General features: G+C 47.2%; 1 protein-coding gene and 1 long non-coding RNA gene across 2 annotated transcripts in view; one reads left to right on the top strand and one right to left on the bottom strand.

Moving 5' to 3' along the window:
• The window catches only part of ATG16L2 (autophagy related 16 like 2), a 694312-nt gene that overhangs the window by 310810 nt on the left and 357107 nt on the right, over positions 1-26395 (top strand). The window lies entirely within an intron of this gene.
• Positions 1-26395, bottom strand: part of LOC146806075 (uncharacterized) — a 200584-nt gene that overhangs the window by 56043 nt on the left and 118146 nt on the right. The window contains exon 2 of the long non-coding RNA XR_014967980.1: positions 8209-8266. This is a non-coding gene — a long non-coding RNA (uncharacterized LOC146806075). The remainder of the gene's footprint in view (positions 1-8208; positions 8267-26395) is intronic.

The following is a 26395-nucleotide window of genomic DNA, read 5'->3' as shown; positions in this document are numbered from 1 at the left end:
GCACGAGGGCGAGTGATGGTTCAGTATATAAAATTTTATTAACAAGAGAGTTCACAAAAATGAAATGCACTGTCAATAATTAAATGGACTAAAAACTGAACCAGTGACTCACAGCTCGTGAGCTGTAAAGCCACGGCAAGGCACCAACCGCTTTACAGGCCATTCACACACCTTCCATACGTGATACACACAAGACCATTCACACCACCAGGCACGAAACCAACACATTACAACATTCACAAAAAGGAACAAGGTACACCCTGCTTCAGAAAGACAAAAAAGACAAATACTACTGCACAGCCATTTAATCCTCAAGCACACCCACATACTGGTTGGATTTGGCATGAGGGTGAGTGATGGTTCAGTATATACAATTGTATTAGCAAGTGACTTCACGAAAATGAAGTGCACTGTTAATAATTGAAAGGACAGGACACTGAACCATTGACTCAGCTCATGAGCTGTAAAGCCACGACAAGGCACCAACCTCTTAACAGGCCATTCATACACCTTTCATACGTGTGACACATACACAACCATTCACACTGCCAGCCGCGGGCCCCTCACATTACAACACTCACACCAGCAGACTGCGCCATTCAAGGGCCCATCACTTTCACACGCCCACATTCGTGACGCAGAAACCACACAAGCTGATGGATTGCGTGGAGTGGCGCTCAGCTAACAGTATGTGTAGTGATTGGCAGCAAGTCACTAGTCACACACCGCCAGCCGAGCGCCAGTCCACGCACAGCGCCAGCCAAGCACCAGTCCTCGCACACCGCCAGCCAAGCACCAATCCGCGCACACCGCCAGACGAGCGCCAATCCACGCACACCGCCAGCCAAGCGCCAGTCCACGCACACCGCCAGCCAAGCGCCAGTCCACGCACACTGCCAGCCAAGCGCCGGTCCATGCTCACCGCCAGCCAAGCGCCAGTCCACGCACACCACCAGCCAAGCGCCAGTCCACGCACACCACCAGTTAAAGCGCCAGTCCGTGCACAACGCCAGCCAAGTGCCAATCCACGCACACCACCAGCCAAGCGCCAATCCACACACACCGCCAGCCATGCACCAGTCCACGCACACCTCCAGCCAAGCGCCAGTCCATGCACACCACCAGCCAAGCACCAGCCTACACACACCGCCATCAAATTTAGTATTTTTTTATACGAAAAAGAAAACACAAACAAATTGCAAATAGATACAAATCTACTAACACAAAATCTGAAACTAAATACATTGCATTAATGCCAACCTTGAAACAGAAAAGAAATGGTAAACAATAGAGACCAGGCAGTTCACTTTAGCACTCATGGATGCTCCCAAAAATTATTTTGTGTGTGGTACGCTCTAAAACAAGCAGGCACATACAGCCCAGGGTTAGAAGGATACTCGGGCAGTACATATGAGTCTCCTTTCGCCTACCTCTTCGCCAACAGACTCTACATCTCCTAGTGGGTAAGTCTTTTGAGGATGTTGGACGAATGTAATCAGGAAAGTGGCGATCTTTCAATCGAGCCACATCCTCCACCACTCCAATTCTAGGAACACTTGTCTGTTCCACAACAACAAAGCTGCCTCTCACAGACTGCTGAATCTGAACAAAAGTCAACTTTGGCGCAGGAGAACACTCTTTGAACACAACAAAAGCATTGAAAGTTGCTTAATTGAAGAGATGGATGACCAACTTCTTATACCAAACGTAAGTTTTAGAATAGCAGTGTAAGGTTCCAACCTCTGATCTACTCTATCAACACCACCCATGTGCTTATTGTAGTCTAAAATGCACACAGGTTTTCGCACTTCAGCAATCTGACCCCAAACAGCCACAGGTGAAGTACTCTCATCATGAATGTTAGTCAGCATGTACACATCCCTCCTGTCCACAAATTTCACAGCTAGTAGTTCATCACTACGCAAGGAACTGCACTGTCCCCTCTGAAGTTTTTTGCAAACAAGCTCTTTTGGATAACCTTTACAGTTAGAGCGGATTGTGCCACAAGCAAAAGTTTCCACTTTGAACAATTCCTTAAACAATTGCACAGCAGTGTAGAAGTTATCAAGGTACAAATGGTGGCCTCTGTTAAACAGTCCCCTAGCAAGATCCCACACAATTTCTTTGAAACTCCAAAAGTGGACAGACAACCAGGGGGGTCAATAGTGGAATCCCTACCAGTGTACACACGGAAATTAAAAACATATCCTGTCCTTCTCTCAGACAACATACACAGCTTAATTCCATAACGTGCCCTCTTGCTAGTAATGTATTGCCTAAAAACCAAACGGCCCTTGAACAGGACCAAAGACTCATCAATAGATATTTCTTTCCCTGGAGTATAGATCTCTGAAAATCGATCTACAAAGTGATCAAGAACAGGCCGAATCTTAAAAAGACGGTCACAGTCAGGGTGATCTCGTGGTAACGCCAAAGAATTATCAACAAAATGCAGCATCCGTAGCAAAAGTAAATACCGATCACGAGTCATAACTGCAGGAAATATGGCCGTTGCCATCAATGGACTGGTAGACCAATATGAAGCCATGGACGGCTTCCTTATCAAACCCATCAATAAAGTAAAACCCCAAAACTTCTTCATCTCTTCCAGATTTGTGGGAGTCTACCGGGTAGCTCTAGAGTGGGGTCTACGTTTGTCACTGTTGTCCCTAAAAAACTGTTCAGCATACAAATTAGTCTGCTCAACAATCTCACCCAAAAATACATCATCCATAAACAACTGAAAAAACTGTATAGGCAAAAAATGTTCACAATCCACTCTACACCCTGCATCACCACTAAAGGCAGGCAACACCGGCTGCACCATATTTGGATCAACCCAGAGTCCAGCACTTCCAGTAGTAAGCCTAGCAGCCTCAAGCTGCAATCCAGATGCCTGTTGCACCATCGGCACAGCAGTATCCTCCTCTAAAACAGGTACTTCATCTGCACTGAGAGGAGCCTCATCCACACCAAGAGTAGCTTCATCTGCACTGAGAGTATCTTCATCATCCGATGATTCCATGTGGAGAGAAAACTCACTGCCTGAATCTTCCCCTCCCTCCTCTCCCTCAGACGCACTGTCAGTCTCATAATCCTGCTCAGAGGAAGATTCAAGAAGCATACCAACCACCTGCTGAGCAGTCATTCTACGGCTAGCCATAATGCTTACTAATAAAGGTAACTTGTCAAACAAGTCAAACACTTTGTAAAATAAGTAATAAACAAAATGCACCTTTATCAGAAATACCTGCATACTCCAAAACGATACCACTCACTTGCCAAAAGCAGCTAAACTCACCACCACCTATTCTGCACAGACACAGTATGGCTCAACAATATCCCACTAAAAAAAAAAAGAGAAAAGAAAATTACACATAAGACAATGCAAAACACATTGCAAAGAATGTCATGCTCAAAACACTAACTAAAGATGCTGCCATTATGACACCACTTACAAACAAAATCATTCATACATGACAATAATACTCATTTGGAGTAAATACAACAAAAATGTTTTTCTTACCAAAACAATTCAACTACGCAAAACTGCAGAACAACCACTGTCCAAACCGCAAACAGGAATCAAAAGCTTTACACTAGAATAAAAAGGAGAAAAAAACATTACAATCACATATGCAAACAATGCACTAGTCCACACACAATCCACCAGCCAAGCTAAGGGGTAGGTGGGCCTAAGAGTATAAATAAAATATTCACCCCTGTAAAAGGGGAGCAACCCTTGCCCTTGAGGCCACTCCCCAACACAAAAATAAAAAAAACCCTGGTATCTAGTGGCTACTGCCCCCCTTGGGGGCAGATGGGCCTAAAAACATACTGCTATTCTGCCACCCAAAGAGGGCAGAAATGGCCACAATCATCCTCCCATAAAGGGGAGCGACCCTTGTCCAAGGGGCCGCTCCCCAACATTAAAAAAAAACCCTGGTGGCCTAGTAGCCCTACAAAAAAACAAATCAGCCGATCTGCCCCTCAGGGTGGCAGAAACTGCCAAATTAATGCTCCCCAAAGGGGAGAAACCCTTGCCCAAGGGGCCACTCCCCACAAACAAATCCCTTGCGGTCTAGTGGGCCTAATTTTAAAAAAAACATGGCAATCTGCCCTCTGCCCCCCCTGGGGGGCAGACCCAGCTACAAATATTGCCCTCAAAGGAGAGCGACCCTTGCCCAAGGGGTCACTCTCCACAAATAAATCCCTGGCGGTCTAGTGGGCCCTAGATTAATAAAAGGCGAAATCTGCCCCCCATGGGGGCAGACAGCCAAAAACATAGCCCCCAAAGGGGAGTGACCCTTGCCCAAGGGGTCGCTCCCCACAAAATACTCCCTGGTGGTCCAGTGGTCCGTTTTTTTTAAAAAATTGCAAAATCGGTCCCCCCCCCCCCCCCAGGGGGGCAGACAATGCCAAAATAATTACCCCCATAAGGGAAGCGACCCTTGCCTAAGGGGCCGCTCCCCCCAAACAACAAAACTAATTTGCCCTTTAAACAAACACAAAAAAATCCCTGGGTCTAGTGGGCATTCCTGCTGCGTGCAGCAGGAATCACAAAAGAGGCATCGGGGCAAAGGAAAACCCTTTCCTTTCCCCCAATGCCTCTTTTGTTTGAATCCCGCCCTCCCCAGAGCCAAAACTCACCTCTTTCTTCCACGACACGCTGAAAGCAAATGGCTTCCTGCGCATCGGGGAAGAAAGGGAAACCTCCAATGACGTCAGCGCGCCTCGCGCGCTGATGTCATGGATGACGTGTACGGGGGGGCGGGTGTGGCAGGGGAAGGGCTTCCCCTGTCTTCCCCGGTAAAAATTCCCCGATCGGCGTCCCACGAGGGGAGCGCCAGCGCTTCCTCCGTGGGTGGGTGCCATGACGAGCTGGACCCGTCATGAGCACATGCCCACTGTGTGCCATGACGAGTCCAGCTCGTCATGAGCACCAAAGGGGTTAAATAATGGGAATGTAGCGAAATAATAGTTTTCACCTCACCTCACTGTCACAGAGTGGTGCATTATAAAGATATTGACATTAGATTAGTGAAAGGCTAATCCTTGCCTGGCATTCGAACCTCTGACCTGCAGGCTAGAAACAGGTTGCAACAATGCTGAAAGGGTGACTCATGCCAGAAATGAATAATATATATGTACATTAATGTGCTAATAGAAAAAAGTTAAAGGTCCCAACAGAACATAAATACAAATAATAAGGGATGAAAAAGAAGAAAATAAGGATGAAAAAGAAGAAAAAAGAGGGCGCTGAATACCAATTGCAAAATGTTTCTATTTATTGTATACGAATGAATATGTAATTCATACTACGATATAACATACATACGTACATCTAAACTCCACCAGAATATCAACCCTTATATAGAAAAGGCTCAACACAAAAGTAGGCCTTGACATTAACATTATAAAACACAACAAGGGGGATATCTTGTTGATGTGACATAAGAGAGGTTCCATGAACACCCTGGGAGGTATTCATACCACTTGATGAACTCCTTTAATGATCTAATATGTTGACTTTTCAGCTCTCTTTAAGTTGAATATCAGGACCATCATCATCAGGACTGGGAGGAGGTTACATATGATTCAGATGAAGGGTAATGTTAAAACCAGTGAAGCAAAAAGACCCATTTTAAGGTATATGATTGCTCCCCCATGAATCATTCCCAAACACTGTATTCTCATTTGACTCTATTGCTGTTGGCATCTATACCTTTATGATTCACAGAATACACTAGAGCACTATTGCTATTCTACATTTCATCAGTCATCATTCATAATTGCGTCCATAGATAATTATGAAATATACTTTAGCAATAGTGCTCTAGTGTACAACAATGAAAATTGTCCTGATTTAGTTGTCTTTACAGGTCTATGGCTATTATTCCTGACACATGGTAGTAAATGTCCTTTTTAATCCTGGAACGTCAGAGCTTTTGTCATAAACGTCATGAGTTAAAAATGAAGCATTGGCAAAAGGAATAAGTCTGGCTTTGTTGGAGAATGTCCCAGTGGTTTAATCAATGGATTTGTGTGGAGTTGCATGAATTGGTGAAACACTGACTACTGGGGGCATGTGAGTGTGTCAATCAGTGTGATGATAGATGGATGGACTGATGAATGAATGGCTGTGGTCAGCCGTGTGCTTTCACCTGGCCATAGCCATTCACCCATCCATGCAATACCCATTCATCCCTAATACATATATCCATCCAGCCATCCATTCATGCCTACATTCACCGATTCATTCATTCTTCCATTCACCAAATCATAAATGCACTCACTCACTTATCCACCCATTCATGCACCCATTTACTCGTTCAGTTATTCATCTACTACTTAACATTTCACATTCACCACTCAATATTGTAAGCATTTTTCTCTTTAAAAAAGCCAGACCTATTGTCCATTGACAGTGCTTGTTTCATTTTACTATTTGCTCCTTATGTGTACCCTCTATTCTCATGGAAGGCTTTGAAAGAAAATAATCACATCTCTGTTCTTATGTGTGTCACATCCTTATTTGCCTCACAAAAATGACCTTAAACCTCAGAAATAAAACTTGACATTCAAAAACCACCCGTCCTTTCTTGACGTCCATAAACTTCTGCACCCTGAGCAACAAAGTCTAATCCCACACCCTGCAAGTATCAACTAGCGCCTACAATGCAGCACATGGCTTTCCCTTTAGGGTGGCAGTTCTCTGATAGATGCTACATGAGGAGAAACAGTGGCACAGTTGTGTTTGTGCCCCCATGGGGCATTGGAAACCTCACCCACTCACACCTTGTTCTCTCAATTCTCCATGAATTGCCAAGAAAAAACAAACAGACTTTGCAAACTGAGATTGGTAGAAGGGCAGACCTTTACATCAGGAACGCTTAGATCACTGGGAGAGAAAACAACCCTAGGAGGAAGTAGGTAACAGGGCAATAATATAGTCTTAATATACGTTTGTATATAAACTTAAATGCCCCTATCGACACACAACATTTCTGACCCATTACTCCTCAGTGATTAGATACCTTCAACCTTAGTCCCACTACAGTCAGCCCTCACATCCACTTGTACACACAGGGCTTTAAAATTCATGCTTGTAGGACTATAGCTCACCAGCATGGTATATCATCATTAGTGAATAAACCAGTCTTTAGAAAGTCTGTAGCAAAACCAACAATGTTTATAGCCTCCGGCCCAAAATTCCTTTATGCCAGCATGGTTCCAGCATTCCCTGCACACTGCTCACTTGTCCAGCAGCAGCAGCATGTGTAAGCCAGTTGGCGTTTGAGGGCAGACAGTGATTATGGCTATCTTTTCCTTCCTCTCTTCTTCTGTGCTCCTACTCTTGATAGCACTGGTGGGACACTACCTGCTTAGTGCTTAATTGTCCTAAAAATACTTTGTTAGCCTTGTCACCATTGTAATATTCAACAAGCATTGGCATAGCCAATAGGTCTCGCCTTTGGTATGTTATAAGTGTTTAGTTATCCAGCACAATATCCTTGGTGCAACAACATCAACTGTTGCATGGCTAAACACTTATAAGGTCCCAAAGGCGAGACCTATTGGCTATGTCAATGCCTGTTTAGCTAAGGGCCGTTGCATTCTGGGACCTGTAGTTGATGTTGTAAATATGGGTTGACAACGCCCAGCATGCAATGAGCTGTTGATGAAAAGCCGACATCTGCCTAAAGGGGTCTACGTGGCTATCATAACATCAAATAGTGTTACAACCGAAGCTCGGTATGGGGTGTAGTAATGGGGGATGGTCTAAATGAGTAATTGGCGATAATATTCTGCTGCACCCCTGACAGCAGTGAAACGGCCCTTTATTAAGAGAAGGCACTCTAAAGTTTCCTGCTAGAATCTCAGCTATACATCGTTTTTCTTTGCGCACATGTAACCCTGAATTTACAAGAGGTTATATATGTGAAAAACTCCTACGTCATCTGCAGCGATTGCTGGACTTTGTCCCATGTGATTATGGCAGAGTTTAAGTAATTGAGGAGCGGTTGGGCCTATTTATTTCTTCGTTTCTTTCAAGCGCACTTGTACACATGGGCCGGCTTGGTTTGTTGAATAACCCATGAAGTGCTGGAAGGACATGGCCAAGATCACAGGCCAATATTCAACCAGTGCCAAGTTACTGAAACACACACAATTGTGGGAGAGCTGTTAAAAGAATACTGTTATCACCTGTACTGGAGTCTTCATCTTTATTGTAACAGATACGCTGTCCTCTGAAGCAGTCTTCCTGCAATTTAAAAAAAACTCAACGTCACTCTCCCCAAGACAAACACAACTGTAAAACCATTAAAACATGCAGATTTTTCCCGTGTGTGCAGTGCATGGCCGCAGTTCAAAAATAAACATTTCATAATAGGCAGTAACCTGAGCACCCTGACAATGGCAGGTGCATAAAAAATGCGGCGGCTCTTTTACAGGCACCCGAGACCAAGCCTGCACTCAGGAGTGACCAAACACCGGCCGCATATACAATCCGAAAATATCAGCTAACAGCGTCTGCATTGATACAACAGAACCCCTGGCCTGACTGTCTTGTCCCCATTCGGCTGGTACGTGTGCCAGGGAGCTGGGGGCCCTAACTTTGGAAATGAAATGGTGAAAATCAGGACAAGTAAACTTCAAATTTAACAGAGATTATAGGTTTGGTATAGGCTATTTCAGAGGCTGTAACGCCCGTCCTCTCTATGCCATCGCTACTGCCAGTAGTGGGAGCAGGGTTCGGTGGAGCTGTGCTTTTGAAGCAACAGCCTTCTAGGAAGTGACAGCCTTCGTTCTAGGAAGCCACAGCCTTCTAGGAAGCCACACACTAGACATCTTTAAACACCACAACTCCCACCACCCCTCAGCATATCCCGGTCTCCTGACATATATTCCTCAGGGTTCCGCTACACCCCAGCCTCCCCCAGGCGCTGCGCACTTAAAATAAGACATTACCTCATCCGCCGGTAGCCCGAACACTTCCATACGAGAGACTGCCATGGCTCCAGACTACCCACGAAACCTAGTCCTGACCACGGGCACCACCCACTGCCATACCCAACAGTTCAAAAAGCAAAAGATCCAAGCCCGGAAGAGATTTCAGGCAACTGACAGCGGCCGAAGTCCCCACAAATTCCAGCCCGCCCTAAATATAAAAAAAAAAACAGAGCGCGGTGAGCCTAAATCGGGCGCTGCGCTCCGAATTAAAATAGACCAGCACTGTAAAAAAAAAAAATTCTTAAAAAACCCTTGCGAATGGTGCGCGCGAGAGCGAGCACCAGAGCTTGATAATTTAAGACACATGTCGCCCCTGAGATGCGGGAGCTGCTGATGCGCGCGCGCGGTTGCGAGCAACAGCATGTGTTTCCAATTATCGCGCCTGCGTCTGGGCACGATAATTGGAAACATATGCTGCTGCTGCGCTTAACCGCAAGCATTAGGCCGTGGGGGTGCACATGGGTGGGACAAAAAGAGGCTTTGGCCAATTGCGTGCTGTCTTCGTTAAAAAGACGCACGCAAAGGCCAAGCACATGCGCGAGCGTGTGGTGGATTTCTGAAAGCCCTTACATAAGGCAGAGCCGAGCAGCGCATGCGCGCTGAGCTAGACTCGACCTAAAAATGACCAGACAAAGTAGGTATATATAAATGTTCTCTACTGCAGTTATTCTCAAGCTATAGGTAAGTACATACACATGTACCTCACCAGGAGCAATATTGAATGCACTACTTAGTACATCATAGTGAACAGGCAAAATTGTCAGTAACAGAAGAAACACCACTCTGTAAGCCTTCCAACATCAGCATTCTTCACTGAACAGGGAGCCCCACTGACTCAGACAAACCCCTTTTAACATGCCCAGTATTAAACATAGGTTATCCCAGTCTTTTGCAATGCAGTCATTGATGAATGATAGCATCGCATGCTTAAAGGCAACACTAGCAGCCCTGATTGCAAACTACCTGAGTCAAGTTTCCTGGTTTACTGAGGAGCTGTCCTTGAAGATATATATATATAATGTGGAAAAGGAAATGATAAATCGATTTGTCCAAAGAGACTATCCCTCTAGAATGTTACAGAAGGCCACAGAAAAAGCTAAAAACTGGGTAGAGAATTAGTGTTATTTGAACCTCCCAAAACAGTAATAAAGAAAAAATGTAGAGAAGGAACTAACACTCACAGATTTATAACAACTTACAATACCAAACATACAGAAGTAAGACTTATTTGAAAGAAGCACTGGCACCTTATCAGGGGAGACCCCATAATAGGCCCTCATGCAAAGAAATAACCTGAAATAACGTATAGGAAATCTAAATCCTTGAAAGATCATATTGTTAAAATTGAATACCAAGAGAATACTGGAAACCAGACTTGGCAACAGCAGAGAGAAGGCTTTAGAAAATGTTTAAAATGTAAAGCCTGTCAGCATGGGGAGAACCTCTTCAGTTTCAAAACAGTTTTTAATAAAATTGTGAAAATAAGAGTTTGCCTCACCTGCAAATCAAGTTTTGTGGTATACATTTTAAAATGCCTCTGCGAGAAAACATATGTAGGGAGTACCACATTACCAGCTCATAAAAGTATCCAGCAGCACAGAAGAGCTATAATTAATAAAGATCGCATTTACCATGTAGCCTGACACTTCGAGAAAGTCCAGAGTGATCTCTCTCTGATGCGGTATAGCTGCATAGCAGAGATACCTAGAAGAAGGAGGGGTTGCAATAGGAAAAAAGAATTACGAAAGTTGGAAATGTATTATATCCTTGAGCTAGACAGCAAAGGGCTCAATGGATTAAATATGGAAGAGGATGTGTTCACATGCCTGTATTAATAACTGCTGTAGAGTTTGCATATTCAAGAGAGCCATTTTTAATGAAAATTGTTTGTAATATTGGAGGAGGACAATAGGCTTTACTATTAAGAGCACTTTACATTGGAAATTTGAATGAGCACTAGCACTTTAACAAATGAGAAAAAAATATATATATATGAAATAAATATATAACAAATTAAAAAAGTAAAGTTAGCACATGCACTTTATGTAAGGGAGGCGGACACTGAGATACACTTAAAAGTTCTAAGTGTAAAGAAGCAGCTAAGGAACAATAAGCACTGACGCACTTTATGTAAAAAGGAGCTTTCCTTTTTAAATATATTCCTCATTGTTAGATTCATTAAGTGATATGGGACTGTCCTGTTTAAATGTATTTTAATGAGGATAGCATGCACTGGTATTGGAAATAATTGAGTATTATGTGCAAAATAAGCTATTCCAAAATGGAGCTTGTATTAATCAGATGTACTGCCTTAGTTTACAATGGTGATTGTCCTCGGTCTATGTCAATTTGTTTCAATAAAATCAATGTGTATTTAAATCACATGAAAATGAGGCTCACTATCGTGAACAAGGTTGCGTGTAGCAGCCGAAACGCGTAGATGCCATCACTAAAAAAACAATAAAATCGAGTGAAGACCCTCAGAGTGCCGGTTTATTACTGCTGGAGAAAGGAGTTGTTGTATATATATGTATATGTGTGTGTGCGTGTATATATATATATATGTGTGTGTATATATATGTGTGTGTGTATATATATAGATGTGTGTGTATATATGTGTGCGTGTGTATGTATATATGTGTGTATGTTTGTATGTATATATGTGTGTGTGTATATATATATATATATATATATATATATATATATATATATATATCTTCGCTTGGCTCCGTTCAAGACAAAGGCGCTCTAATGACGGTGCGGGAAGTGGATATGGCAGGGCCCAGCCGTTTTCCACTCGCACTCACAGGTTCAATTTGCATTTACGTTATTGTGAAATGCAATCCATAAGCAGCTCAACAGCCCAACGTTTCGGTCTGCCCTCAGACCTTGATCACGGGTATAGAGCACAATGTCACATGTTACTTTTATTAAAGGTACATACACAGATATTACGTGATATCCTGTGACATAGCGCTTTTGCATTATGGATCTTGTAGTTTCATGTTAATCAACCTCAATTTGTGCAAAATTAAATTTATACAAATAATTAACATTGAAGGGCTGTTTAAACACGTTACAATTTCTTATATAAGGCCACATTAGACCAACCATTTGTGTGTAACAAATTTGACCCTCCGGTGGGTGTCGATTTTAAATGGGTGTATATTAAAGGGGTTTCTGCTTGTTGTATAAATGCGTGTTTGTTGTATATCAAATTGTGACAGTCTGTCATTTAGCCCTCTGGTGGGCGTTAGTACCCAAAACATAATAGTATGTTTCCGTTTTGTATACCCCTACCTCCATATGTAATTAATTTGTTACCTGTTGCTTTACCATGTTTTGGCTTTTGTTTCGTGTTCAAACCCTTTCCTTACACTGCTTAGATGACAAAGTCGGCAAAAGGAATTTATATCTCCCCTAATTGAATTCCAATAATTACATTTATACTATTCATAATGAATGTGATCTACAATTTTTACAGTCAAACTAGAATCACTTTTTCGTCATTAATCCATTTTTATCTGTTCCCAAACACTGTTTTTTTGAAGACGTGGTTGGATTACCAGACAGGTTGGGGCAATCTTATCATACTCTTTAGTTCATCACAGGTGTGAATGCATTTCCTCATCCTTATTTAGACCATACGGTGTTAAAGTTCTAAAAGACAGGATGTGGCGAGATTCTTTTTGTCGCAAAATCTTTTCATGGTTGCCACCTCTCACATGGCGTTCAACCATCTCCCATCCATAGAATTTCAGTTTTTTCCAATCACCCTCGTGGTGTTTCTCCATATGTTCAGCCACAGCATAGCTACGATCCCTATTGATTGTTGCTCGCACATGTTCCAAAATGCGTTTCTTTAATTCGCACACTGTGCTGCCGATGTATTTTAACTTGCAGGGGCACTCTATTACGTAAATTACATATTGGCTTTTGCAATTTATTAGTTGATTAATTTCCACATTTTGTTATTTGCCATTTGCGTCTCTTTTGTGTTGTGTGCAATCTGACACACCTTACACGTTGAGCATTTGAAAAACCCATTGCTGGTCATCCAGGTATTCCGTTTTTTGGGTTTAAGATAGCTGTGGACTAAATCGTCTTTTAAATTTTTAGCTCTTCGACATGTAATTCTGGGGTGTTTCCCCGCCAGTTTTGCCATTGTTGGATCCAGGCATAAAATGCTCCAATTTTTTCTTAGAATGATTTCAATTTGTTTGGAATCAGTGGAGTAGGTTGTAATTAATCGAATTACTCCGTCTTTCTCCGATGTTTTTGGTTTCTTCTTCTCTTGTATAATTTCAGAACGTTGTTTCTTCTCAGCTTTCTCTAAACAGGATGCCAATATTTTTTTGTTGTATTTCCGTGTTTTAAATCTATTAATTGCCAATTTGCTATGCTTTTGCCATTCCTGGTTCTCTGAGCATATTCGTCGTATCCTCAAATGTTCCCCATATGAAATGTTATTAATTAAGGAGGACTGGTGAAATCTTTCCGCATGTAGCGTTGCGTTACTTGCAGTTGCTTTTCGATGTAATGTTGTGTGGATTCTGTCATCCATAATGTAGATTTCAGTGTCCAGGAAAACCACTCTTTTTTCACTGATGTCATATGTGAAATGTAAATTTGTATTTGTGTTGTTAAGAATTTGGAAGTATGTCTCAAAATCTTCCTTTGAACCATCCCAAATTATCATGAGATCGTCGATATATCTCAACCATGATCTCATTTTTTCCACATGTGTATCATTTTCTGAACTCCAGGCTATTTTTTGTTCCCACCATCCCATGGTGAGGCAAGCGTAGCTTGGACTAAAAGAAAAACCCATCGCTGTGCCTTCTTTTTGTAAATATACCTCTTCCCCAAAAATGAATACATTCTGTGTCAAACATAACTTAATCATTTCCATTAACATCACGGTGTGATTAGAATAATGGATGATCTGAAAGAAACACGTTAGTTAGATTCCTCACCTTAGAATATCCCCAGGCGTCAGACTGGATCCGGAAGATTTTTCGTCAGCAATACCCCTTGCGCGTCGCTAGGCGTCGTCTGCGGCTCCGCGTCCGTCGTCGGCGTCGTGCGCCGGGATGACGTCGTCGGAGTACTTAGACGCCGCCCTCGCGCGCTGATGTCAGTTCTTCTTTTTTCCGCGCCAGTAAGCGCAGATCCGGGAGAGCTACCCCTTTAGTCAATTTTTGACTGACTTTTTGATCCTTTTTGATCCTGTCTATCGACACCGGTGCCGGTAGGATGCCTGGGTTTAAGGCCTGTACGGACTGTAACCGATTGATGTCGGTTACGGACCATCACCGCCGGTGCCTGTACTGTTTGGGCCTCGACCACGACGCGGAGTCGTGCTCGGACTGTAAGGCCCTGACCTCGAAGGCTAGACGGGAGCGGTCCCGTAAGCTCCTCGAGCTTCGCCACTCGGCTCCGCGCGCCTCTCGATCCCGGTCCAGGAGGAGGTCCAAGGATCGGTCGCGGAGCCGCAGCCGACGTCACCATCGGTCGTCGGGATCAAAGTCTTCGGGTAAGTCGAAGCATTCCAAGAAGTCCAAGAGGCGACATCGCTCTTCGGACTCCCCTCGCCGGTCGTGCGACTCGGTTGAGGGTCAGGGTGGTTCCACCCCCGCGGCTCCGTCGGAGCCGCAGTCGCCGCGTCCGTCCCCATACCCTCCGGTCCCTGGGACTAACGCGACGCCGGCGGAAGTCAGTGCCTTCCTCTCGGCCATGAGGAACCTGGCTCCGCCGTCGGCGCCCGCTGGTGCGCCTTCGGGCCCCGCGGACCCGACTGGGCTGCGTTGCCAGCCGGCGGCTCCGGCCCCGGCGCCGTTGACGGCTCCGGCCTCGACGCCGCAAGCGCCCGAGGGACCCGTTCTCGAGTCCCCGTCGATGCCGGTCGACCTCGTCACGCCTCCTCCACCGGCGTCGACTCCGGTTCCACCCCCGACGCCGACGCCGACCCCGATCGACGTCGTGCCCCAGTTCAGTCCCGCTCCGGGCCCGGCGCCGGTCCGGCGTCGATGGACGCCGAGATCGGCGCCGCTAGAGACACATTTTGTCTACCGCCCGGCTCCGTTACTTTCTCCTCTACACCAGGAGTCGGATGATGGGGACTACTGGGAGGGATCCGAGGATCCTATGGCCCATCAGGCCCAACTGTCCCAGGACTGGGCAGATGAAGTGGGGGAGGCCAGTGGTCTGGATACCTCGCCAGACACTGGATTCATCTCTCCTCCGACTGTGGCTTCGGAGGAGGGTGCTGCTTTCTCCGTGGTGCTGCGCAAGGCGGCCGCAGCCCTTGGGCTCGAGCTACCTGCCGTGGCTGTGAGGACGAACGTCCTCACTGAGGTGCTTCAGTCTGCAGCAAGCTCCACTGAGCCTCTGCTGCCATTCAATGAGGCCCTCACTGACGTTCTACAGGGCACCTGGTCCAAGCCCTCCACAGTTCCTCCTGTGGACAGGAACGTTGCCAGGCGCCACCGCCCTGCTCCGGGCGACCCCAGTTTTCTGTCCCAACACCCTACCCCTGAGAGCCTGGTTATCCAGGCCTCCACCTCCCAATCCTCTTTCCCGACCGCCCCGCCGGACCGGGATTCCAAGAGACTGGAGCAGTTTGGCAAGAAACTGTTCTCTTCCCTTAGTTTGGGCCTGCGGTCTTTGAACACCGCTTTTCTCTTGGACCGTTATTCCCACTCTCTGTGGGATGCGGTGGAGGACGCGCTGCCCCTGTGTCCGGAGGAGGTCCAGACACGTCTTACCCAGGCTCTGGCCGATGGGAGGGATGCAGCGCGACATGCTATACGTTGTGGGCTTGACACCACGGACTCGCTGGGTAGGGCCATTTCCACCACTGTGGCGCTTCAACGTCACGCCTGGCTGCGGTCCACGTCGTTTTCCGGCGATGTCCAGAGCACTCTCATGGACATGCCGTTTGATGGCACTCGCCTGTTTGGCGGGAAGGCGGACAGTGCGCTGAACCGCTTTAAGGACTCCCGGGCTACGGCCAAGTCCTTGGGCCTCTCGGCCCCGCGGTCGCAATCTTCCGCTTTTCGCCCCTTTCGTGGCCAAGGAAGGGGTGCCTCCTCACGTGCGCCTAGCCACCAGCCGCAGAACCAACCTGCGCGCGGTCGTGGACGTGGTTTCCGCCGAGGCGGATCTGGAGGACGACGAGGTCAGCCCACATCCACCCCGGCAGCATCCGCCTCAAAGCCTTCCTAGTCCGAGCTTTCAGGCCCATTCCACGCCAGTGGGCGGCAGAGTTCGCCATCACCTGCTCCACTGGCGGTCCATCACATCGGACAGGTGGGTGCTGCAAATCGTCCGAAGGGGCTACTCCCTCCCCTTCGAGACGACCCCTCCAGCCATGCCACCGCAGCACCACCGTATCTCGGGGGATCATTTGCATCTTTTCCACGAGGAGGTTTCCGCCCTCTTGGCCAAGGGGGCCGTCGAGCGCGTTCCGAGCCCAGAAGTAGGTCGTGGTTGTTATTCCCACTACTTTCTGGTTCCCAAGAAGGGCAAGGGGGGCCTACGCCCTATCTTGGACCTTCGGAACGTCAATGCCTTCCTCCGGAAGGAACGGTTCAAGATGTTGACTTTGGCTCAGGTTCTAGCTGCCCTAGACCCCGGAGACTGGATGGTAGCGTTGGACTTGCAGGACGCCTATTTCCACATCCCCGTCCTGCCGGCCCACCGGCGTTAGCTGCGGTTCACGGTGGGCCAAGAGCACTTTCAGTTTACCGTGCTCCCCTTCGGCCTCACCAGTGCCCCTCGGGTGTTCACGAAAGTGATGGCGGTGGTCGCAGCTCATCTGCGCAGATCAGGGGTTCCAGTCTTCCCCTATCTCGACGACTGGTTGTTGAAGGCGGGCTCGCCCCAGGCAGTCGTCTCCCACCTCCAGACTACGGCAGATCTCCTGCATTTGCTGGGGTTTTCCATCAACGTGCCGAAGTCACACCTGAGTCCCTCTCAGAAGCTCCTTTTCATCGGAGCGGTTCTCGATTCGGCGCAGTTCCGGGTCTATCCACCGGAACAGCGGGTCCGGGATATACAGGCCCTGATTCCCATCTTTCGGCCTCTATCCTGGGTTTCGGTCAGGCTAGTGTTGCGGCTTCTGGGGCTGATGGCCTCCTGCATCCTACTAGTGCATCACGCCAGGCGGCGCATGCGGGCTCTGCAGTGGGACCTGAAGTTTCAGTGGGCCCAGCATCACGGCAACCTGTCCGACCATGTCTTGATCTCGGAGGGCACTGCACAGCAGTTGCAGTGGTGGCTCACGGACCGCGATTGGGTCATGGGCAGGAGCCTCTCCCTTCCCCAACCGGAGCATGTCGTAGTGACGGATGCGTCCCTCCTGGGATGGGGTGGCCATATGGGAGAGGCGGAGATCAGAGGTCTCTGGTCTCCGGCGGAGTCTCGTCTCCACATCAACCTGTTGGAGTTGAGAGCGATCCGACTTGCACTGAAAGCCTTCCTTCCCTCTGTCAGGGGCTGTGTCGTGCAGGTGTTCACGGACAACACCACCGCCATGTGGTATTGCAACAAACAGGGCGGGGTGGGGTCGTGGACCCTTTGTCAGGAGGCTCTGCGCCTCTGGACGTGGCTGGAACACCAGGGCGTCACCCTAGTGGTTCAACATCTGGCGGGCTCTCTGAACGCCAGAGCGGACGAACTCAGCCGCCGGTGCATGATGGATCACGAATGGCGTCTGAACTCCGAAGTGGCGCAAGGTCTCTTTCAGCAGTGGGGAGAGCCTTGGTTAGATCTATTCGCCACCGAAGAGAACGCGCAATGTCAGCAGTTCTGCGCGTTGGAATTTCCAAGGCGGCACTCGCTCGGCGACGCTTTTCGTCGCGAGTGGAGTTGCGGTCTGTTGTACGCCTTTCCGCCTATACCACTTCTGCCCAGAGTGCTGAAGAAGATCAGGCACGACCGGGCCCGAGTCATCTTGGTGGCTCCGGATTGGGCACGAAGGTACTGGTATCCCGAGCTACTCAGTATGTTGACCGATCCCCCGATACGTCTGCCCCTTCGGGAGGATCTTCTGTCGCAGCAGCAGGGGACGGTCCTCCACCCGAACCTGTCCAGCCTCCACCTCCATGCGTGGAGATTGAGCGGCGGCAGTTGATGCCATTTGACTTGCCTCCTGAAGTCTGTGATATCATTCTGGCAGCCAGGCGTCCCTCCACAAAGACGGTATACGCCTGCCGGTGGAACAAATTTGTGGCATGGTGCACGGCAAAGGCTTTGGATCCCCTTTCCGCCCCTCTTTCTGAGGTTCTCCTCTTTCTTCTTTCTCTGGCCCGGCAGGGCTCTGCCCTGGGCACCCTGAAAGGTTATCTTGCTGCCATCTCCGCCTTCTTGCGGCTTCCTGATCAGCCTTCTCTTTTCAAGTCCCCTGTGGTTACACGCTTTCTAAAAGGCATTACTCACACGTTCCCTCCTGTCCCTTTTGTAATGCCTCAGTGGGACTTGAATCTGGTCTTGACATTCCTGATGTGCGCTCCCTTCGAGCCTCTTCACAATTGTCCTCTTCGTCTTCTGACTCTTAAGACTGCTTTTCTGGTAGCCATCACCTCGGCTAGACGGGTGAGTGAGCTCCAGGCTTTATCTTCAAAGCCTCCTTTTCTCTCTGTTCATCCGGACAAGGTTGTCCTTCGGCCTCGTCCCTCCTTTCTTCCGAAAGTGGTGACTCCATTTCATCTTGGGTAGTCTGTCACCTTGCCCACCTTCTTTCCGCCTCCGCATCCTTCCAAAGAGGAAGAGAGGCTCCACCGTCTGGACCCAAAACGTGCGCTCTCCTTTTATTTGGACCGCACAAAGCAGTTCCGGGTGTACGACCAACTTTTCGTTGGATACGTGGGTGCTAAGAAGGGGAAAGCTGTGCACAAACGGACCATCTCTCGGTGGGTCGTTTTGTGCATCAAAATTTGTTACTCTTTGGCAAAAAAGGACCCTCCTGTTGGGCTGCGCGCCCATTCTACTCGGGCCACGGCGGCTACTACTGCCTTGGGACGGGGAGTCCCTTTGCAGGACATCTGTCAGGCGGCGACGTGGGCTTCGCTACACACGTTTGCCAGGCATTATTGCCTTGACAGCCAAGTCCGGAGGGATGGCTTCTCTGGCCGTTCTGTCCTCCAGGACTTTCTGGTGTGATCTTGGTTCGCAGACCCACCACCGGGGATGGTATTGCTTGGGTATCTATTCTAAGGCGAGGAATCTAACTAACGTGTTTCTTTCAGATGAACAAGTTACTTACCTTCGGTAACGATGTATCTGTAAGAAACATTAGTTAGTTAGATTCCTCACCGACCCACCCATCCTCCCCGTTCTGCGAACTGACATCTAGGGTTAAGGTTATCCTTTTCAGGCCCCTAGATTTTATTTTTGGCACCAGTGTCGGTCTTTGCGTGGCTCTGCGTTCCTGGCGCGGAAGGCTATGTACAAGAACTGACGTCAGCACGCGAGGGCGGCGTCTAAGTACTCCGACGACGTCATCCCAGCGCACGACGCCGACGACGGACGCGGAGCCGCAGACGACGCCTAGCGACGCGCAAGGGGTATTGCTGACGAAAAATCTTCCGGATCCAGTCTGACGCCTGGGGATATTCTAAGGTGAGGAATCTAACTAACTAATGTTTCTTACAGATACATCGTTACCGAAGGTAAGTAACTTGTTCTTTCGTTCTTTTAGAAAGTACTCGCATGCCCTCATACCCACCGAATTCTGTATGTTGGTGTATAGCGAGATCACGTCCATAGTGATAAGTTTGTATGTTGGCTCCCACGTGATGTTTTGTAAAATCCTTAATAAGTCACTGGTGTCTCGCAAGTATGAAGTCAGGTTTTTAACATATGGCAGCAAATACCCATCTATGTAGTTTGCAATTGGTTCCAAAAGAGATCCTTTCGCGGAAATAATGGGTCTGCCTGGTGGCTTGGTTGAATGTTTGTGTATTTTTGGTAAGAAGTATATTGTTGCAGTTATTGGAAAGTCTGTTGTTAAATATTTTTTCTCCTCACAGTCCAGTAGTCTTTCCTCAAACAGTTTTGTAATTTAATGTCTAGGTTTTGTGTGTATTGTGGTGTTGGATTCTCTGATAGTCGTTGGTAATGGTTATCGTTCATTAGTTGTGAGTGGGCTTCCTGGATATAATTCTCCCTGTCCTGGATAATAATGTTTCCGCCTTTATCCGCCATTTTTATTACTATATTTTCATCACTTTTAAGCGTTTTCAAAGTAGTCCATTCTTCTGGTGTTAGATTCTGTTTTCTTTTTGCAGATTTGATGTTATATAAGTCTTTGACAATTGCTTCATGGAATACATCAATTTTATTTCCACTTTGTAACTGTGGATAACATTTTGATTTGCTTTTCTTTCCACTCGTTCCTTCCCCTAGCTGTGGGCAATATTCCTCTAGGTCATGTCCTTGTTCATTTAAATCCTGATCTAATTCCATTAATGTTACAAAGTGTTCCGCATCTTTGATTTGTAGTTCCATTGTGGGATTTTCTGTTTGTTTTTCAAAGGTATTACATTTCCATTTTTCTTCATGTATTTTTGCAAGTTTTAATTTTCTGATATATTTGAAAATGTCAATCCTTGTTTGTGCTAAATTCAAACCGTTGGTGGGGCAGAATGACAAACCACGTTTCAGGACTTTAATTTCCTTTTCGGTTATTGTCCTTTTAGATGGGTTAATCACTTTGAGTTCATGTTCATTGTTATCTATGGTCTCTTCTGTTTCATGCTCCTTGTTGATGTTCCGGGTTTTGTGGGGTCTGCGGATACGCTTGCCTCTCCTTGTTGGTTTATTCTTGGGCGGCCTCTTCCTCTGCCCCGTCCTCTGTCCTCAGTTTTTTGTTGGCTGTGCATGGAACATGTGCGAGCAACAATCAATAGGGATCGTAGCTATGCTGTGGCTGAACATATGGAGGAACACCACGTGGGTGATTGGAAAAAACTGAAATTCTATGGAGTGGAGATGTTTGAACGCCATGTGAGAGGTGGCAACCGTGAAAAGATTTTGCGACAAAAAGAATCTCGCCACATCCTGTCTTTCAGAACTTTAACACCGTATGGTCTAAATAAGGATGAGGAAATGCATTCACACCTGTAATGAACTAAAGAGTATGATAAGATTGCCCCAACTTGTCTGGTAATCCAAACACGTCTTCAAAAAAACATTGTTTGGGAACAGATAAAAATGGATTAATGACGAAAAAGTGATTCTAGTTTGACTGTAAAAATTGTAGATCACATTCATTATGAATAGTATAAATGTAATTATTGGAATTCAATTAGGGGAGATATAAATTCCTTTTGCGGACTTTGTCATCTAAGCAGTGTAAGGAAAGGGTTTGAACACGAAACAAAAGCCAAAACATGGTAAAGCAACAGGTAACAAATTAATTACATATGGAGGTAGGGGTATACAAAACAGAAACATACTATTATGTTTTGGGTACTAACGCCCACCAGAGGGCTAAATGACGGACTGTCATAATTTGATATACAACAAACACGCATTTATACAACAAGCAGAAACCCCTTTAATATACACCCATTTAAAATTGACACCCACCGGAGGGTCAAATTTGTTACACACAAATGTTTGGTCTAAAGTGGCCTTATATGAGAAAATGTAACGTGTTTAAACAACCCTTCAATGTTAATTATTTGTATAAATTTAATTTTGCACAAATTGAGGTTGATTAACATGAAACTACAAGATCCATAATGCTAAGTGCTATGTCACAGGATATGACGTAATATCTGTGTATGTACCTTTAATAAAAGTAACATGTGACATTGTGCTCTATACCCGTGATCAAGGTCTAAGGGCAGACCGAAACGTTGGGCTGTTAAGCTGCTTATGGATTGCATTTCACAATAAAGTAAATGCAAATTATACCTGTGAGTGCGAGTGGAATTTGTCTGTTGTGAGAAGCTATGACGATATATATATATGAACTGCCGAACGGAACTACACCAAATTTGGTAAAAAGGTAGGTCTTGGTCTAGAAAGTGTGCTTTTTTTAAAATGGTGTTAATCTGTTCAGTAGTTCCTGAGAAATTCCAAAAATAAAAATATCGATACCTGAGCACTGAGGAGGATTTGCGAACCCTCCGGGGCACGAGCTTCACTCTGATTAGTTGTCAGCACTCCAAACCAGGAAGTGTTGGTAGCCTTCTTGTGACTCGGTAACCGAATGATTTGCATATGGCCATGTCTGAACTGGGGTGGTGGAGTGAGCTAAAGAATGATGATGGTTTAAACCCAGATCAGTTGACTGGGGGTGAGTGCTTGCAATGTTCAACACTCCGTCCATCATCCCCTTTGGCTTTGCTTTGTTCGCCCTAAGTTGGCAGGGTATGCCCAGACGTGGGTCCATTGCTCACTTTGCCACTGGATTCAAGCTAGCCTGGCCGATGACGGCTGATTAGCCAGAAACTGGTCCCATGATGCTTGTTTCTGGTCCAGGGAAGCGATGGCTTGGCAGTTCGGACTGGACTGTTTCCATGAGGCACAGGGTCAGACTGATTTGCATATGGCCATGTCTGAACTGGGGTGGCGGAGTGAGCTAAAGAATGATGATGGATTAAACCCAGATCAGTTGACTGGGGGTGAGTGCTTGCAATGTTCAACACTCCGTCTATAAACCTTTGGTTTTGCTTTGTTCGCCCTAAGTTGGCAGGGTATGCCCAGACGTGGGTCTCTTGCTCACTTTGCCACTGGATTCAAGCAAGCCTGACTGATGACGGCTGATTAGCCAGAAACCGGTCCCAGGATGCTTGTTTCTGGTCCAGGGAAGACATGGCTTTTCAGTTCGGACTGGATTGTTCCCATGAGGCACAGGGTCAGACTGATTTGCATATGGCCATGTCTGAACTGGGGTGGTGGAGTGAGCTAAAGAATTATGATGGATTAAACCCAGATCAGGTGACTGGGGGTGAGTGCTTGCAATGTTCAACACTCCGTCCATCATCCCCTTTGGTTTTAGCAGGATAGAAACACCCTGATGCCCTGGGCCTGCTCAGGCGGTCCCACAAAGACCCCCATGCCCAGAAAAAGCATTTTCTTCTTTAAACGGCCGAATCCGTACTGGGTGCGTAAATCTGGGTGAAAAAATGCCTAATTAATTAGCGGTGGACCGCCACCTCCCCAAGGCTTAGTTAATTGTATGTGGGGGGCACGCGGCCTCCTGCAGCCCCAACAATAAATGCGTGGGAGGTCCCACCCACCCCCCCCCACGCTGCCCCGGGGACTGCCACCTCCCGGGGCTTTATTATAATTGAGACGGGGGCCTCTCGGGGCCTCCCAAGCCCCGGGGACCACCACCTTCCTGGGGCTTTGAAAATGTAGGGAGGGGAGCTGCGCGGCCCCCCTCCTGGAGCCCTTCATGGCCCTTGGGGACCGCCACCCCCCCAGGGTCGTCTCCTGCAATGTCCCGGAGTGCCCACCCATGCGACATTGCCGTTTGCTATGGCAGGGCGGGAGCACGGCTCCCGCCCTGTCATAGCAAACTCTGCTTTGAAGCGAGAGCAGGAAACCTGCTCTCACTTCAGCAAAGCAAAGTATGCTTTTGGGCAAGGGGAGCTGCATGTTAGCAGCTTCCCTTGCCTAAAAGCAATGCTGGCTCCTGTAGGAAGCGGGGAGCCAGCTGGGACCGTGGGGGCATTTGGGCTCGCCCCACGGTCCCCAATACTAAGGCACCCCTTCCTTTATTTAAAAAAAAAAAAGAATGGCCGGGCTGAAATTGGCCTGGGGAGGGGGGCCGCGTGGCCCCCTCCACAAATAAAAATAATGTAAAAAATGGCCATGCCCTGGGGGATGTGGTCCCCAGGGCCAATGATGGCCCAGGAAAGGGGGCCACGCAGCCCCCCTTCCCTATAAATATTTTCTACAAATAAGTTACCATGCCCTGTGGGATGGGGTCCCCGGGGCCAAAAGTGGCCCCCCTTCCCTATAAATGTATTTAAAAAAAGTAGGCCATGCCCCGAGGGAAGGGGTCTGCGTTTGCATAGTCGTGTAAAAAGGGGGCGTGGACTCGGACCACTCTGAGCAATCCAGGTGTGTGGCGTTTACTGGAGGCTAGTTGGCCCCCAGGGACCCTCAGGAATGAAGGGCACTTAATAGCCCAATTTAGAACGCGCCAGGAGGCACGTTTGCAGAGTGGTGGGGAAAGGGAGCGTGGTCGTTGTACACCTCTCAGCAATCCCACTGTTTGGGGCTTGCTGGAGGTAGGCTAGTTGGCCCCTAAAGGACCCACAGCAGTGAAGGGGACTTCAATCCCCATCCAAGAGCATGCCAGGGAGCGCGTTTTCGGAGTGGTGGGCAAAGGGGGCGTGGCCTGCTATGCGAACTTAGCAATTCTGCTGTGTGGGACTTACTGGAAGTAATAGAAGGGGTAGTTGGCCCCCAAGGATGTCCTTAGGGACCAACTACCCCCTTGTTACCTCCAGTAAGTCCCACACAGCGGGATTGCTAAAACGTCTTCGCAGGCCAAGCCCCCCTTTGTCCACCACTCTGCAAACGCGCCTCCTGGCAGACTACGTGATGGGGTATGAAATCCAATTTACTCCTGAGGGACTTTGGGGGCCAGGAAGCCCTCCTGTAAGTCCTACGCAGCGGAATTCCTGAGCGCTGGTCGGAGGCACAGCACAGTTTCTCCTTTAGTTTTCCTCGTTTCCATAGAAGCTCAACTATGAAGTCAGTGAGACCAAAAAAGAAGGAATCACTGAGGAGCACTTGGGCACCTAGTCAGAGGTATGAGCAGGGTCACTGGAATTATGCGACTGTTTGGCTGCACCGATTTTCACCCAATTCATCATCTGCTACCTAATCGGCAGATTTGAACAAAAAAAAGCCTTGGCTCAAACGTTACCAAAAATGCAGCGACAAGTTTTACAGCATGGTGGAAGGCCCTTTCCAAACCTAGAATGGTCACCTGTTACTTATTGCTAAATGTGGTTGTTAAATTGTTACTAATGGTGTGCAAGCCACTGTTGCTTCCTTCTGCACCTCTCTTGCCTCTTTCTGCATTTCTGTAGCTTCTTTCTGCACATCTTTTCTTTTTCTGCACCTCTTGCCTCTTTCTGCAAATCTCTTCTACTTTCTGTACCTCTCTTCCTTCTTTCTGCATGTCTGTTGCCTCTTTCTGCACCCTTCTTCCCTCTTTCTGCACCTCTTGCCTTTTTCTGTACCCCTCTGACGTCTTTCCGCACCCATTTTGCCTCGTTCTGCACCTCTGTTCCTTCTTTCTGCACTTCTTTTGTTTCTTTCTGCACATGTCTTGCTTCTTTCTGCACCCCTCTCGCCTCTCTCTACCCCTCTTCTCTCTTTCTGCACTTCTGTTGCTTCTTTCTGCACTTATCTTGCTTCTTTCTGCACCTCACAGGTCTTTCTGCACCTCTATTGCCTCTTTCTTCAGTTCTCTTGCCTTCTTGTGCACTTCACTTGCCTCTTTCTGTAACTCTCTTGCTTCTTTCTGCACCCCTTTTGCCTGTTTCTGCACCCCTCTTCCCTCTTTGTACAACACCCTTGCCTCTTTCTACAACTCCCTTGCCTCTTTCTGCACCCTTCTTGCCTCTTTCAGCACCTCTGATGCTTCTTTCTGCAGTTCTCGTTCTCTTTCTGCACCTCTCTTACCTCTTTCTGCACCCCTCTTTTTGCTTCTTTTCCTACCTCTGTTGGTTCTTTCTGCACCTCTTTTGCTTCGTTCTGCACTTCACTTGCCTCTTTCTGTACCCTTCTTGCCTCTTTCTGCACCTCTGTTGGTTCTTTCTGCACTGCTCTGGCTTCTTCCTGCACCTCTGTTCCAAATGTCTGCATCCCTCTTGCCTTTTTATGCACCCTCTTCCCTCTTTCTGTACCTCTCTTGCCTTAGTCTGCCCACCTGTTCCCTCTTTCTGCACCCCTTTTGCCTGTTTCTGTAACTTGCCTTTCGTCAGTTTTCTTGCCTCCTTCTGTACCTCTCTTGCCTCTTTGTGCACCTCTCCTACCTCTTTCTGCACCCCCTTGCCTCTTTTTAAACCTCTGTTGGTTCTTTCTGCACTGCTCTTGCATCTATCTGCACCTCACTTGCCTCTTTTTGTACTTCTCTTGGTTCTTTCTAAACCTCTGTTGCTTCTTTCAGCAATTCTCGTGCTTCTTCCTGCACTTCTCTTGCTTGTTTCTGCACATCTCTTGCATCTTTCTGCACCTCTGTTTCCTCTTTTGACACCTCTGCTGCTTCTTTCTGCACCTCTCCTGCCTCTTTCTGCACCCCTCTTCCCTCTTTGTGCAACTCTCTTGCCTCTTTCTACACCTCTCTTCCCTCTTTCTGCACCACTCTTGCCTCCTGCTGCACCTCTGTTGCTTCTTTCTG

This window comes from Triturus cristatus, chromosome 8, assembly GCF_964204655.1.
Source record: "Triturus cristatus chromosome 8, aTriCri1.1, whole genome shotgun sequence".
NCBI classification, from domain to species: Eukaryota; Metazoa; Chordata; class Amphibia; order Caudata; family Salamandridae; genus Triturus; species Triturus cristatus.
This window is presented reverse-complemented; position numbering and strand designations above follow the sequence as displayed.